The sequence below is a fragment of the Pteropus vampyrus genome, unplaced genomic scaffold (assembly GCF_000151845.1).
Source record: "Pteropus vampyrus isolate Shadow unplaced genomic scaffold, Pvam_2.0 Scaffold64, whole genome shotgun sequence".
In the NCBI taxonomy this organism is placed as follows: Eukaryota; Metazoa; Chordata; class Mammalia; order Chiroptera; family Pteropodidae; genus Pteropus; species Pteropus vampyrus.
This window is the reverse complement of record NW_011888845.1, coordinates 8,009,934-8,024,942: the sequence shown is the minus strand read 5'-3', so window position 1 is coordinate 8,024,942 and position 15,009 is coordinate 8,009,934.

Genomic DNA, 15,009 nt, shown 5'->3' with positions numbered 1-15,009 from the left:
GTGTCAGCTTTCACCTTGGGTAGCTTCCCTTGTGGTAGTTAAATGGCTGCAGTAGTGCTAGGCTTCACATCCACATACCACATGGTCTAGAGGGAAAGAGAATTAACATTTGAGACCAACTCAGGTCATGTGTTCATTTCTTAATCAAAGATTGTAGCAGGGGGATAAGATTATGCTGATTAGTTCAGGCCAGCTCTGATCTACTCTTAGAGATGAGGGCGAAGTCTGTTTCATCCAGAACAGCAGAGGTGATACAAAATAATCCTCACAGAATAGTGATTGCAGCTTCAGCATTCATAGCATTTAGAGCAATACTTTTATTTATTAAAAATATCATTAAGAAAATTTAAAAAAATACTTGAATAAAAAATGTCGAATTATGTATAGTAGTTCCCCTTTGTTTGTGATTTTGCTTTCCATGCTTTACAGTTACCTGCAGTCAACTGTAGTCTGAAAATATTAAATGGAAAATTCCAGGAATAAACATTTCATAAGTTTAAATTGCACGGCATTCTGAGTAGTACAGTGAAATGTTGTGCCCTCCCACTCTATTCTGCCTGAAAGGTTTGTGGACCTTTCAGAGATTTTAGGGAGTCCACAGCACAAGCTGGTTGCTTATGAGAAACAGTTGTTGGAAGAAGTTGAGGCCTGTGCTAGAGTTAGGTTTGGTCCTTCTCAGGGAATCACCAGGGTGTGGTGAGCCCTGTCAGTTTGATGGAGACTTAAGAATTGGTATTTTCCTGTGCCTGCAGGCTGGGTGCGGGGGATGGCTCAGCAAAGTAACTATGGCTTCTGCTAGTACTTCTGTCCCAGAACTGCCCCTCCCACCCTCGCCTTGAAGCCAGAGAATTGAGTTCCTCCCCTTATGTCTCAGGTGCTTTTCAAGCTGCTGTCCCAGGAATGCCTTAGACACCAGCCGATGAAATAATGGCTAAGATAAGATGAGGTTTTACTCTTTACTTTCATTTATAATACTTTCATAAAATATGTTTAAAAGTCTGATGTCTGAAAGGTAAGCAATGGAATGTGTTGAGTGGGTAGTGGTTTGTGTCACAGAGAGGTAAAAAAGAAAGTAGAGTACAGTTCCTAGTTTCGGTTTATAGGGGAGCTGTTTTGCTGGACTCATGCAATGAGGGTGGGTAGGTGAGACATCAGAAATAGCTCTTCAGTTATTAATGTGAACTGGGTCCAGGGCTGTTGGTTAAGCAGCTCTTAAACTTTAAATTCTTGTACAGGACTTTTCTAGTTTCCTAGAGTACGTATGTGGAAATGGGCTCTGCTTACTACTCCCTCAAGTTGAGCCCAGACTCATCTGGCCACTGCCATTTCTCATATGTTATCCTGGTATACTCACCAGCCTACCACTTATTCAGCAGGCTGCACCTACTCTTCCATGATGGAAGGGAGGTTAAAAGTTGTGATGGAAGGAGATGTTGATCCAGGAGTGGGGACATCTACCCTTTTGGTACCACTAGGGAGCAACAAGGTCTAAGCCCTAGAGCCTCACCACTGAGAACTCCTGGAGGCCTGCGTCAGCTGAGGCCTTACATATAGCGCTTCCATGAGGTACAGGTCAGGGAGGCACTCCTGCTGTCTTGGCCTAGGTTGGTGGCAATGCCACCAGATACTTGCTTTCCACCAAATTCTGTATGTATTAAAGTATATGATATGTGAAAGTTCAGAGTGGCTCTAGTGACTTTTTGCTGTAGGGTTGGGCCTATTTATTTACCTCAGGAGACTGACATATGATATATTCAGATGCATACATGTAGATTAATGGAGATAGGTGTAGTATGTGGTGGTTAACCTGGTTCCTATTGCTCTCAAGTAGCTGATCAAAGAACTACCACACATATGAAACAATTGAAGAATAAAGTAACACTTTATGCACATAAGTTTCTAGAGTTCCAAAGGAGAGTCAGGTTCTTAATGCTGCAAAGCTGAGATAAGTGTTCAGCTATGTCCTGAAGATGAGCAGGATTTGGATAGGTAGAGATGAAAAGGAAGACAGGAATTTCTGAGAATGGTAGGAAGGTGTGATGAATGAAATATGTACTGGGAGATAACAATCACGATTTAACTAAGCAGAGCATCTTAGGAGTACAGATGGAAATAAAGTTAACTAGGATTGAGATAGGGTGAGACATTCCAATAGAAGGCCAAAGAAGCAAGGCAGAGAGAAGGTGCAGATTGAAAATATGGTATTTTAGGAGACTGTTAAATTAATCTTCTCACCAGTAGCTTCTTTATGGATAGAAAGAATTTGTTTCAAATGATTCATTCCAAATTCAGAAAATGTTAAAGAATTAAGAAAACCTTCTACTTTATTATTAAAATGGTCCTGAACTCAAAAATGTATACAGTTGACCCTTGAACATTATGGTTTCTTTGAGTATCAGCATATTTTTTTAGAGTAAATTCTAAAATAGGGATTAGATAGGTGGGACTAGGGAGAGAGTTTCAAAGGAATAAACTTTTGTTTAAGAGTTAGCACTTTTGAGGTTATGTTTTAAATCAAATTGAGGTTTATGTTTTCATTTTGATCAACAGGGAGTAATTTGGAAAGTAAAAAAATAATGGGTTGATATATATGTAAATTTCTATCCAGGGATTGACAGTTTGGCCTTAGGTGCTGAATTTGTATGAAAGAATTATGATCAAATAATTTCTCATTAAATTGGCAAACATTTGTTTTAAACAGTCTTCTTGAAAAATTAAAATTACCTTATTGTTCTTATGTTTGATTCTAAACTTGAGAATGTAATCTTCTAATTGCAAAGAAAATAAAATGACAGAATGTGTCAGGATTATTCAATTATTCTGCATAAATACAAACCCACTTACCTTAAGGAGAACCATCACACTTTTTAAAATGAGATCAATCACCACCTTTCTTAGAATTGCTTTCAGTGAGCTAATGAATAGATATTTTTATTGAAATGTTGCATTTTTATTTTTTTTATTAATGGCCCTCTGTGAATATGAGTACATAAATTACTGGGCTACTAGTAGTTCTAAGTGTTTTTCAAAGAGCATTTAAGTGCTTATAAGCACTAAGCAAAGGAGTACTGTAGATTAAATGTGTTGTAAACCACACGTAAAAGCTATGTCTTTTTTTATTATCTGTAACTTTAATGGAAGGAAAATGTTAATTTAGGGTAATGAACTAGACCTCTAAGTATGATCGGTGAATAGACCATTAGGTTAATTAAAATGAGGAAATGTATCACTGCTGTGCTAGAACTATCACTGTGGAAGAGACAGGTTCATTTAGTGCTTAAATAGTAAAATTCAGAATGTGTCACTCCCAAAATAGATTTACTGCCCAAAAGAACGAGATTGATGACAAGGGTAATTCACTTTTATTTCATTTACTTTTACCTGTCACATATCATTCTAGAGAGCCTGTCACTTAAAGGTGAAGATGTATCCAATCTTTTTAAAATCAATTAAGTATAATTTTTTTTACTTTATCTGTCCATCATCCCAGCTGAATTAAACACAAAAACAGGATTTAAGGAATGGATAAGCATACAGATTATAATGTAATTATCAAAAAGCAACTTTAAATTTATTGATTTGTAAAAATGCAGTTGAAATGCAAACTACAACAATTTTTGATTATTAATTTCTTTTCAGTGTCTAATACCCAAACCTGTTGGAAACTAATTTTGTATAATTTCTTATCCACTTGGCCAATTTACTGTTTGAATTCACTAAAAAATTCAATTCAGTGCTTCAGTACTGTGCCACAGTTTATGAAATATTTTTTGAATGCTTTTTGCTTCTAACCTATGAAAAGTCTTAGCCTTGTGCCAACCATAAAGTACCTTTTCAGTCAACACTTCCTATTTTAATTCAAAAGACTTGGCATGTGTTTAAACAAAAATTAAGCTTAATATACTCTTGAGCTATTCCGTTCCCCAATCATATGCCTAATTTAATACATTAATTTCTCTTCAGATCTTAGCTCTTGAATTACAGCATCTGGCCAAATAGTCAACCAATGTAATCCTCACTAATAGCTTTTTGTCTGGGATCTGAAGTATGAATATATGTACTAAATGATTTATAAAGCAAATACTTTCCCTAATGATTTATATGATCAATCAGTCAACCAGTTATTTATTGAATTCCATTTTTGAGCTCAATATTATAGTAGGCACTTTCATGTACTTAAGGCTTTCTTTGGGAAGTTGTACATGATCGGCATATGTTTGTAAAAGAATCAGCTTCTCTTCTTAGCTTTACAAATAACACTTTTTAGAAAGGTGAGATTCTCTTTTGTTTTAGCATTTTGATTCTGGGAAAGTGTTTTCTTATTTTTGCCTTGTCCAATTTTCTGAAATTTACCCGGATGTTATTTAGTAGGAGATATTTAATGAGTTTATATAAGCATATATACTTAATATTTTTGATTATATGTGAACATTACCTTAATTAAACTTGATATAAGAAAAAAAATAATGCTTATATTAGGAAGTGAATCTTTGTTCTGTAATTGGATTCACCCAAGAATTTTTTTCTCAGTAATTTTCATCTAACAGGTCTCATTTTGTCCCATTTTCATTGAAGACTCACTTGGGTTCTTTAAGAAAAATAGGGAATCGTAATGATTCATTGAATAGGGCCAGAAAGCTGTGCGATAAAGGCAGCTCTATGATTTGGAAATACTTATCAATATACACTTATGAGCTACGTGACCTCTCTTGATGTGTTTGTTTCTTTGTGTCTTCCATTTTTAGAATTTTAACTGCATACTGCATGTGTCATCTTTTACTTTGTCCTTTTTTATGTCTCATAGCTTCTGTTTACTCAGTTTAGTTTTGTATTGTCATAAAGTGTCTTAGATTCAACCTTGGCGTTTGTCATTTCTTGCTTAACCCAGTTCTTTCTTAGTTTACATTTCTGAGGGAAATAACCTAATTGACTTATATATCAGTCAAAATAAGCTAATATGTTGAGGTAAGAGAAGTGATCCATATAATTTGTTATTCATGCTATATGTTCATCATGGATTGGTTGGGGGCTCTGTCTCATATTGTCCTCATTCCAGAACCCAAGTTGCAGTCATCTTTTGAAATATTGTCAGAAAAGAAAGTGCCCAGTCATGCACCAGCTTATACAGCTTGCACAGAGAAGTGACACATCACTTTGGCTCATATTTCATAGATCAAAGCTAGTTATCTGGCCACCCGTGACATTAATGTGACGAGGGAACACAATCTTTCCATGTTGCCTGGAGGAGAGCTGCAATTATTTAGTAGACAACACTAATAACTATTGCGGTTGGCTCCCCTAGCTATCAGCTGTTCACTTTACTTTTCTTACATTGAATATATTTTCTCTTTTCCTAGGGGACAATTTAAAAATCATATGGGAAATATGTATCCACATCCTTAACCATGTAATTTCCAGTAACTTCTAGTAGGCAGAGTATACTCTGTCCCCCCACAGTAAGGCTTACCATGTGACTTGCTTTGGTCAATGGAACATGTGTAGACATGATATATACCAGCTCTAAGGAGAAACTTTAAATGTGGTTTGTATGATTTGGCTTGAATTCTTTCCAGATAGGGACTGCTCCTTATGCTTGAATCTCAGTATGAGAAGACAGGTAGAGTAGACCTGGGACATGTAGCGGAGCTTGACTCAGCCTTTAACTTTCATTTCATACAAACAAATAATAAATGATATGGTAGGTCACAGATATTTTGAATTTGTTACTGCCAGCAAAAGCTTACTTAACAATAGAATTTGGAGTTAAGACAGTCTGAGCTTGGTGTTAACTCTGCTAATAGTGTGATTTGGGGTAAGTTAAGTTCCCTAGGACTAGGTTTCTTCATCTATAAAATGAAGATAATAATGTTTACCTTATAATTCTGATGCGAGGATTAAATTGGATGACTTTAAAATACTTATTATAGCACTCAACACTTGAGAGGAGTTCGATAAATGCCCTTTCCCTTCCCTTTCCTTTCCACTTTGCCTCCCCCATTGGTAGAACTGTTTAAGTACAGGACTACTTGAAATGAATTAATTAATTGAAAATAATCAATTATAAGATTAGGGATTGGATAAAATGCTCTTCTTAAGTATACCTTTTTAGGCACAATTTAAGCATTTCCTTCTGAGAGTCCAAGATGATTTTACAACTAATCTTTTTCGCAAATGATAGTCTTATAAAGTGATAAGTCAAGTAGGCTTTTAAGTGAGCTAAAGAGGCACCAGTGCAGCATGCCAACCAAACCTACAAACCTTGAAAGAGAAACTTCTCTGCCTGTAGAATGGTCAGCTTGCATAAAGAGTCTCCCTGTCACCACCAACACCTCCTCCATGAAGTTTGACTTATTGCACTGGAACCGAGAACAGTTAGCCTAGTAGCCTGCCAGTGACCTATGAGTTCCCCTAGCTCAAAAAGATTAGACATCTGTGGAGAGGTCATGGAAGAGATCATATACCCAGTGAACCTGTACCTGTAGGAGAAGAGAATGCTAATAGTGTGTATATTGGCAGCTATTAAATTGATATGAAATGTCCAATTTACAAGTAGACATGAAAAAGTATGTAGAGAGTCTACACATTTAGAGACTTGTAGTATAGAAAGAGACAAACTAATTCTCGTTCCCAACAATAAGGATAAAACTAAGAGAAACAAAGAATAATCAAAGCTCAAGGATCAAATCAAGAGGATGGGTTCATGCCCTGCGGTAGTCCTAAAATATGTCTAAAAGCTCTTTGATACTGTTCCTGCCAAAAAGATGGAGTGTGGCTGTTTAACGGACAGAATGTGGTAGATGTTACTGCATGTGACTTTCAAGACTAGCTTCTAATAGGCGTTTTGGTGTCTTCCTTGTTCTTGCTTCAAGTTGAGAGAAACCATCGGCCATGTTGTGAGGATATGCAAGCTGTGCTGCGGAAAAGTATACTTAAAGAACTGAGGCCACTAGCCGATGCGAATGAACACGCTTGCACACAGATCTTCAGCCCACTAGTCCTAGTCAAGTCTTCAGATGATTGCAGTCCTTGCCACCAGCTTGACTGCAATTTAATGAAAGATCCCGAGTTATAACCACCTAGCTAAGTCATATCTGGATTTCCCGACCCTTAGAAATTGTGTGAGATAATAAATTTCAGAGTTATTACACAGCGACAGATAATTAATGCTTAGTGAATACTTTGAATACGTAGATTAAAGTATGTTTTCAGTGATATTGAGTATATCCTTTCAATATACAGTGTGTCCTTTCAATTGAACAAAATGAAAAAAAAAGTCACATCTATAGTTTACGTTTCATTTGTTCTCAGTTAAAGATGATATTTTTAGTAAAACACTGAAAGGGGTACATGGATGAAAAAGATTAGCCTTTGTTGGAAAAAAAAAAGTATAAAGTGTTCTGCTTTATTCTTATCTGAAGACTTTTATTATTGGTGTTTCTTTTCGTTTGATTTTCTTCTCCAGTGATTTTCCAAATATTTCCTGAGCCCAGTACTTAAAACAGGTTTTATCAGTTTGGTTTCTCCAGAGAAACAAACAATAGGAGTTACTATGGAAAGAAAAAGGGAGAGGGAAGAGGAGGGAGGGAGTGATGCTTGTGCTTGCGCGCGCGCGCACGCACGCACGCACACACACACACACACACACACAAAAGGAGAGAGTGAAGGAAAGGGGGAGGAGGGAGGAGGGAGGAGGGAAGTGGAGAGGGGAGGAAAAGAGAGGGGAGGGGAGGAAAGAGAGAAGAGAGATGAGAGGAGAGGAAGGGAGAAATTAAGGAATTGGCTCATGTGTCTGGGGAGACTATCAAGTCTAACATCTGTGGGGTGGATCCTAGAAACTCAGGCAAGAATTAAAGCTGTGGTTTGGAATCTGTAATTTGTAGGGCAGGCCATCAAGCAGGAAACTCAGACAGGAGTTCTTTATTACAATATTGAGGCAGAATTTTTTCTTTTCTAGAAAACTTGTTTTAGCTCTTAAGGCCTTCAAGTGATTGAGTAGGGGCGCACCCACATTATTAAGGGTAATCCCTTTTTTCTCAAGCGTTCTGCTTGCAGATGTTAATTACCTCTACAAAATACCTTCACAGCAGTCCCTAGATTAGTGTTTGACAAAACAGTGGGGCACCGTACCCTGGCTAAGTCGACAACATAAAGTTAATCATCGTACAGATGCCAGTGGATTTCTTGAGCAGAAGAGGGTGTGAGGAATGCAGAGACCCAGAGACACCCATGCCTCAGCCCATTTGTGTTGAAGCCTCATTGTTGCAGTCTCATTCTCCATGCTTTTCTAGTATATTCGATGCCATATGGTTGGAGTACTAACATATAAACCAGTGCGAACAGCCTTCGTTGTGATCTTCAAACTGGGGGATGTTTCTCAAACTTGCATTTAAAGAAAAAAAAATTTGTTCGTAATTAGAGCTAAAAATGGCTTGTTAGCTATCACAGGGAGGATGGGTCTGGAAAAAGTTTTCTGTTGCTGGGCAGGTGCTACCAATGGAAAACTAAGGAACAGGTTCAGTTTGTTGGAGTGCTTAATTTAGTGATAGTTTTTGGTAGGCTTTTGTAGAGCTTTCCCAGGCACATACTTGAGTCTCAGTGAGCTACTCCTTTGACAGTTGAAAAGTCTGTGCAGTTTTACAGATGGCAATACTTCTCAAAATCATCAGGGGGATATTCTGTAGTGTTTGTTAAGTTCTGTCTTCTTCAGCAGGTTAAATATGTTATCTACTGGGTTTTAGACCTATGTCATTTTAAAGAGCATCTTTTAAGATTTTATTCATTTTAGCTTTTTGATAGACCTAGCTTATGGCTGTCAGCCTGATGTTAGCTTTTTTTTTTTTTTAATGCCTTTAAATTGAACTTTAAGGTTGACTTCTAGGTTTAAATTCTGAAATCCCCCTATGGGTTTGATTTACTGCAAAAGTAATATTATTAATTTTATAAGACTACTTCTAAGCTGTGTTTTCCTTGCTCTTGGATTTTCCCTATGAAAAATGAAGAAAGACTCCTTAACCAAGTTTTATTGGTGTAAGATCAATTTTATGAAGCCTGAATTCTGAATTTTACCTGAGCGATGTTACAGCTTAACTGAATGGCTCATAATATTGAGTGACTCTCTTGTCAGCACCTTTATTGATTAATGACGCAGATAAGAAAAATGAACCTTGTTGCAGGGGGATTAGAATCAAAGAAACTAGAAGTCTCTCATCTTATGTTAAGACAGTTGAAAGTCTGTATTTCAGGATGATATGATCCATGAAAGAGAAGGAAAAGTCAAATGTAGTTAAACAATGTGGAGAAAAGAGAAGGAGAACAGAGGAAGCTCATATAGTCTTGTAGTTTTGAAAATAACTTGTGGGAAGGGGAGGAGGGATCACCTGCGCAGCCAGCAAAACATTACGGAAAACCTTGGTGTAAGTAAGTGGCTTTGCTGACATGGTAGAAAGATGAGCACTGTTACTGATTGTCTTGTTGTTTAGCTGTCAGAGAAGATTGTGTTGCTTCCTACATCTGCCCTCACATGCTCCCTCACCTGCTCCATCTTACTGAGATGGATAAACCTTGTAGTGTGGGACTGTCAAGGGCACTGCAATTAGTACTAAATCATTCTCGCTCTGACAAGTTCTGGCAACAGAAGCTTCTGGCAGATGTGCTAGTGCATTTTCAGTATTTCTGAATGTCTGAATGGTATAGCAGAGCTCTCAGAATGCTGAGTAGCTTAATCTGATAGTGAATTTAATGTAAGTCAGTTTTTAAAAGAGGGGAAATATTAGAAATCAAGATGGGCTGTTGTGGTTATCTTTTGCTAATCATGTTCAACTTAATTTCCAGGGCATATACCTTTAATAAGATAATAGGGAATTCATGCAGAAAGAATTTGTATTTAAAAAGGTTGGTATACCTCAGATGCAGTAGTTCCTGCTTTTCTGTCTTCATAGAATTGAATTAGTCAGTTCTGGAATAACATGTATGTAAAAATGATAGCAATCACAATCAATTACATAGAATAGTACCTGGAATATAAGAAAAAATCCCTAAGGAATGAAAACATTAAGGACATGAAAGACAAGCTATAGTGTAGTGTTTAAAAGCGTGAGCCCTGGAACAAGACTGTGGGTTTAAAATCTCTTCTCATTTACTGTTTAATCACTCCAGTCCACCATTTCTTTTTCTGCAGTGTGAGGATAATAATAGGTAAATGAGTTTTAAATGCGATATTAGGTAAAAATGTACTTGACACATATGCCTGCTCAGTGCATGTTAGTTGCCTTGACAATGGTGGTAAAGATTATGACTTCCATTCTCCTTGCTTGAATGGTTCAAAGTAGCATTCTTTTTGCTCAGATAAGTCAAAGCAAATGCAGAAAGCTCGATATCTTAGTAAATTCAGGCTGCCATAACAAAATACCTTGGTTTAAACAACAGAAATTAATTTTCTCACAGTCCTAGAGGCTGGAAGTTCTAGATCAAAGTGTGGGCCAGTCTGATTCTTGATGAGGGCCCTCTTCTTGCCTTGGGGTGTGGAGGTGGAGGTGGAGGTGGAGGTGGTGGGGAGAAGGAAGATCTCTTCTTACAAGGCCTGTAAATACTATCAGATTAGGGCCCTGTTTTATGACCTCATTGAATCTTCCTTACCTTCGAAAAATCTAAACTCTAGCTACTGTAATGTTGGGCATTGGGGCTTCAAAATATAAAATTTAGGGTGACAGAATTTAGTCTATAGCGGTGGATGAACATAGACTGTGACCATTTTGGCAAAAATGAGAGATACATAGGGCAAAAGGTTAAAATAAAACCTAAGGAGGTATGAAAGACAAATGTTATAGAAATTTTCTTTACAGAAATCAAAGCAATGAATAACTCATTTTTATCATTTTCAGTTCTATCCATTTGAAAGCGATATTGGATTCACCAAACTATTGTCCTAAAAACTTTGAATTAATGTTACAATTTTGCACTGATGTTTTATTCTATTTGACAAAAAGCCAAAGACCTTTATTGATATTAGAGTAATGAGATTAATTAGCCTCTTTGTTACTAGTTATCAGAATTGTGAATGATCCTTTTCTATTTCTGGCCCAACCGTAATGTAGGGTTGTGTCATGGGATGTGCAGGTGTTTACTACCCTAGTTTTTAACTCCGTGACCTAGTGTGGCCTCTGTAGCCTGCCGCAGAGCTGGTGTTGTAGGGAGTGTTTCCTTTGCTTCATAAAGGAGCCCCACTCTCTTGAGCTGCCATCTTCACCATGACTTTTTTTTCTGTGATGTAATTAATGTGAGAATGTCACCTAGTGTGCTGTAGAAGGTTTTATTCCCTCTAATTATTGTTTTTAACAGAAAAAAAAAAAATCTGATGTCAGTTCTTTGCTTATAATCTGATTCCTCTTGAAAGTGGAGTCTTTAACCCTAAAGAGGAAGTTTCCAGTTAATCTAGATTTAACTGCTTTGGAGAAAAGCTGACAACTGTTAAGACAAATGTAGTCTGACAACCTTTGTTATTTGCTACTCTTTAGTTTCTGGTTCATTATGCTGCACGTTAGTATTGTTTATAGCAAGGCAGGCTTGTGCTTATCAGTGAGAAGCTGGTTAGCTTTCTCAGCATGTTGAGACAGTTCTGGCTTTTAAGCAGATTTGAGAAATGGGATTTTCTGATTGGCAGAGGGGTAGTGGGAAGAACCCTGGATTGGCAGTCTAGGACTGAGTGCTAATCCTGATTTTGTCATTGACAATGAGCATGATTTCCTCTACTAGAAAATGAGGGAGATCAGTCAAGATAATGTCTTGATCTTTTCAGTCTTTAATTTATCCTTCTTTGGTTCTGTGATTCAGAACATTTTTTTGCGGGGAGATGGAGGGCAGAAGTGCCAACAAATGTCTTTTAAAGCATCTTTAGAGATTTCAGATTGTTTAGGCCTTCATAATAATGCATGTTAAGTATTGGGTATTGACAATATCTTAAACCTACATAAGCAATCATTCTCACATGGAGTTCTCATCTGTAAGTGGTGGTGACATTCCAGCAATCTCAGGGGGGATTAGTAAACTGGTTAAAAAAAGAGAAATATGGTACAGTTGTCCTATTCACTGGCCTTGGGATTGTAAGCATCCCTTACATAGTATGGCAGTCTCTTAAAAGAGCCACTCCCCTGACCTTTCTAAGTCACTCTTCTTGTTACACAGCCAGTTCCATATACCTCTCCTTTGTAGCACTTGCCATCAGTATAATGTCGTTTATTTGTATAATTGTTTGTTTAGTCATTTCCTTCCCTTATATACTATAAGCTCCGTGAGAATGCAGATCATGTCTGTTTTTGCTGTCTTTATATTAATTTCTAGCGCCTGAGTTATTGGAACACAGTAGGTGCTCAGCATGTATTTGTTATGCAAATGCACAAGCCAAGCTACCAGAGCCTCTTACTTGGAATAAATAATTGTAATAATAAAACCATAGTAGCAGAGGCTATTTATTATATACTTCTAGTGTGCCAGGTAGTATTGTTCTGTTTTTGTCCTCATTCCCATCATCATTATTTTCATAATCATCATTACCACCATTTCTCGACTGTTTTAACCCAGACATGGACCCTAGAATCCACATTCTCAGCAATTATGCTCTACAATTGGGAATATTATAGGAAAAGATCAAGAGCTTTCTGTACCATTTGTTGCCCAGATCATGTCCTGTCTTTTGCTCATCAATCTTTTTTCTTTATTGTATCCACCACTATCATCAGAGTATAGTAAATATCTTGTCATCTGTTTTGGCTACCACACATCTCATTTCCTGGGAAATTCCTTTGTGTGGAAATTCTTTCTCCCTTTTGTGAGGACAGAACCTATCTCTTTTTACATAAGCAAAAACTGTCAGATACCTGCCTTCCAGCTTTTCTTGTAGAGTATAGGCATATGATGTACCTGTCCCAGTTTCCAGATCAGAAGCTAGTGACACTAAGAAGAAGGTGCCAGGGAGAATCCATTCTGCTGAGGATTGGGCAGGAACAGTAGTAATACTGGATTTTTGGAAATAGCACTGTCAGCCATTCTAGAGACAGTGTACAGGGCACACAGTTAGTGGAGTTTGTGGTGCAAACTGTAGAGTCTGTGCCCAGAAACAGAGCAGTGGTTTCTTCACTGGACCAGTGTTAAGGCATAATTTTGGACTTTGTTCCTGACCTGGTTGTCTGTGGACGCTGGTGCCAGACTGGCCATGTTCAAATTCCAGCTTGAATCTCAACTCTGCCATTGACTAGCCCTGTAACTTTGCTTAGGGAAGTTAGTTAATCTCTCTGTGCTTCAGTTTCCTCAGATGTACAAAGGGGAGATAATAGCACTTACCTCATAGGTTGGTTTTGAGGATTAGATGAGTTAAAGTAAAACTCTTAGAACAGTGTCTGCCATATTTGTTGTAATGTGTATTGGTGTTTTCTATCATTATTCCTTGACCCTCTGGATATTCTCTAAAAATACATATCCTTTTATCAAATTATTTTTCATGCTTAAATTTATTGGTTGGAGTAGGTTGCTTACAACTTTAGTACCCCGAATGATATATACAACACACACTTATTGCATGTTAACTGTGAGTGAGGTATAGTATAATTATGTGTTTCTTCTTTTAGAAGGGATATACAGAGCCATTTCCTCACATGTGTCCAGGGCCAAAGTTTATATTATTTTTATTAAACTGCGTAACTTACTTGCTCCTAGTTTCTTTTGGATTGACTTACTTCATTGAAGACCTCAGGCTTTTACTCCAGGCTTATTGCAATATTTGCTTATAAACTCTGAAACAGAGATTCTCCCTGATGGTGAAATAGTTATGAGGAGAGCATCATATGTTAGGATATCTGGCTGATGTCAGGTAGTGATTTCATTATCTTCACCATCCAAATGATTTCAGCATACATTTGTTGCTGATAATCAGTATTCTTGATGAAGAAAGTGCCTGTTTAACTTTTCATCATGAGAGAAGGGCCATCTAGAGGCTGAGTTTCCCTCAGGACCCCTCTTTATATTGCTGAGGAACACAATGCCTCCTGGCACCTTCTTAGCTTTCAGATTGTGAAAGCAGATACTTTCGAATGGGAAAATGTCATGCAAGGCAAACTATTGGTATTTTCACAGCAGGCAAATTCTTACCATCCTCAGTATAGAAACGCTACTGAATCACGTTTATGGTTTCGTCACCATTACAATGAGAATAGACAGTGACATTTAAACCTAGGAAAATTCCAATCCTGATATTGACTGTTAATGTGAAAAGCTTGAAAAAGCAGGTAGAATACTGTGATCTTAGCGATGTTATTTTCTAACGAGAGCATACAAAGCAGTCAAACATTTGACTTATTGATTTTTGGAGAACCAAGCTATTTTGTATGCAAGATATGAAAGTATGCATTTTTGTCTTTAAGAATAAACAATGAGACCCAGGGTCTTATGCAGTAGATTTGAATTTATGTTGAATAGTATATACTTTTACTATTCTAATATATATTAACAGAGCGATATTCAGTTTTATCATGTATTTATAGCTGTATTTAAAACACAGTAATTTGTATTTACATATTAATTTGTTTTGAAAATAGTATTTATTAATAAATATATACTGTTATTAACCTAGTATAGTATCTTAGAAAGATTGTAGCCACACAGCATTAAAAACTTCCTCTGCCCTCATTGGGACATATTTCTTTTTTGTATTCTCATTCTTCTAAATTTTGCTCTTCTGTAAAATTATAAATCTAGAACTTTATCTGTCAATTTTTAGTAAATTGGAAACTAAAAATACAGTAGGTTGAGTTACCCTAACCTGTTAAAGAAGACTTTCCATTTTAACTTAAGTTCATCTTAAGAAGCATAGATTCTTTTGGACAAATAGTGTTCAGTAAATTCTGCTACAACAGTGTGGGTAGATTTTTATTTAAGCATTGTGGAATTTTTTCAAAAGTATTTTCCACTTTCCTTTTGTCTTTTCGATCATATCTTACAACTATTTGAAAATACTTTTAT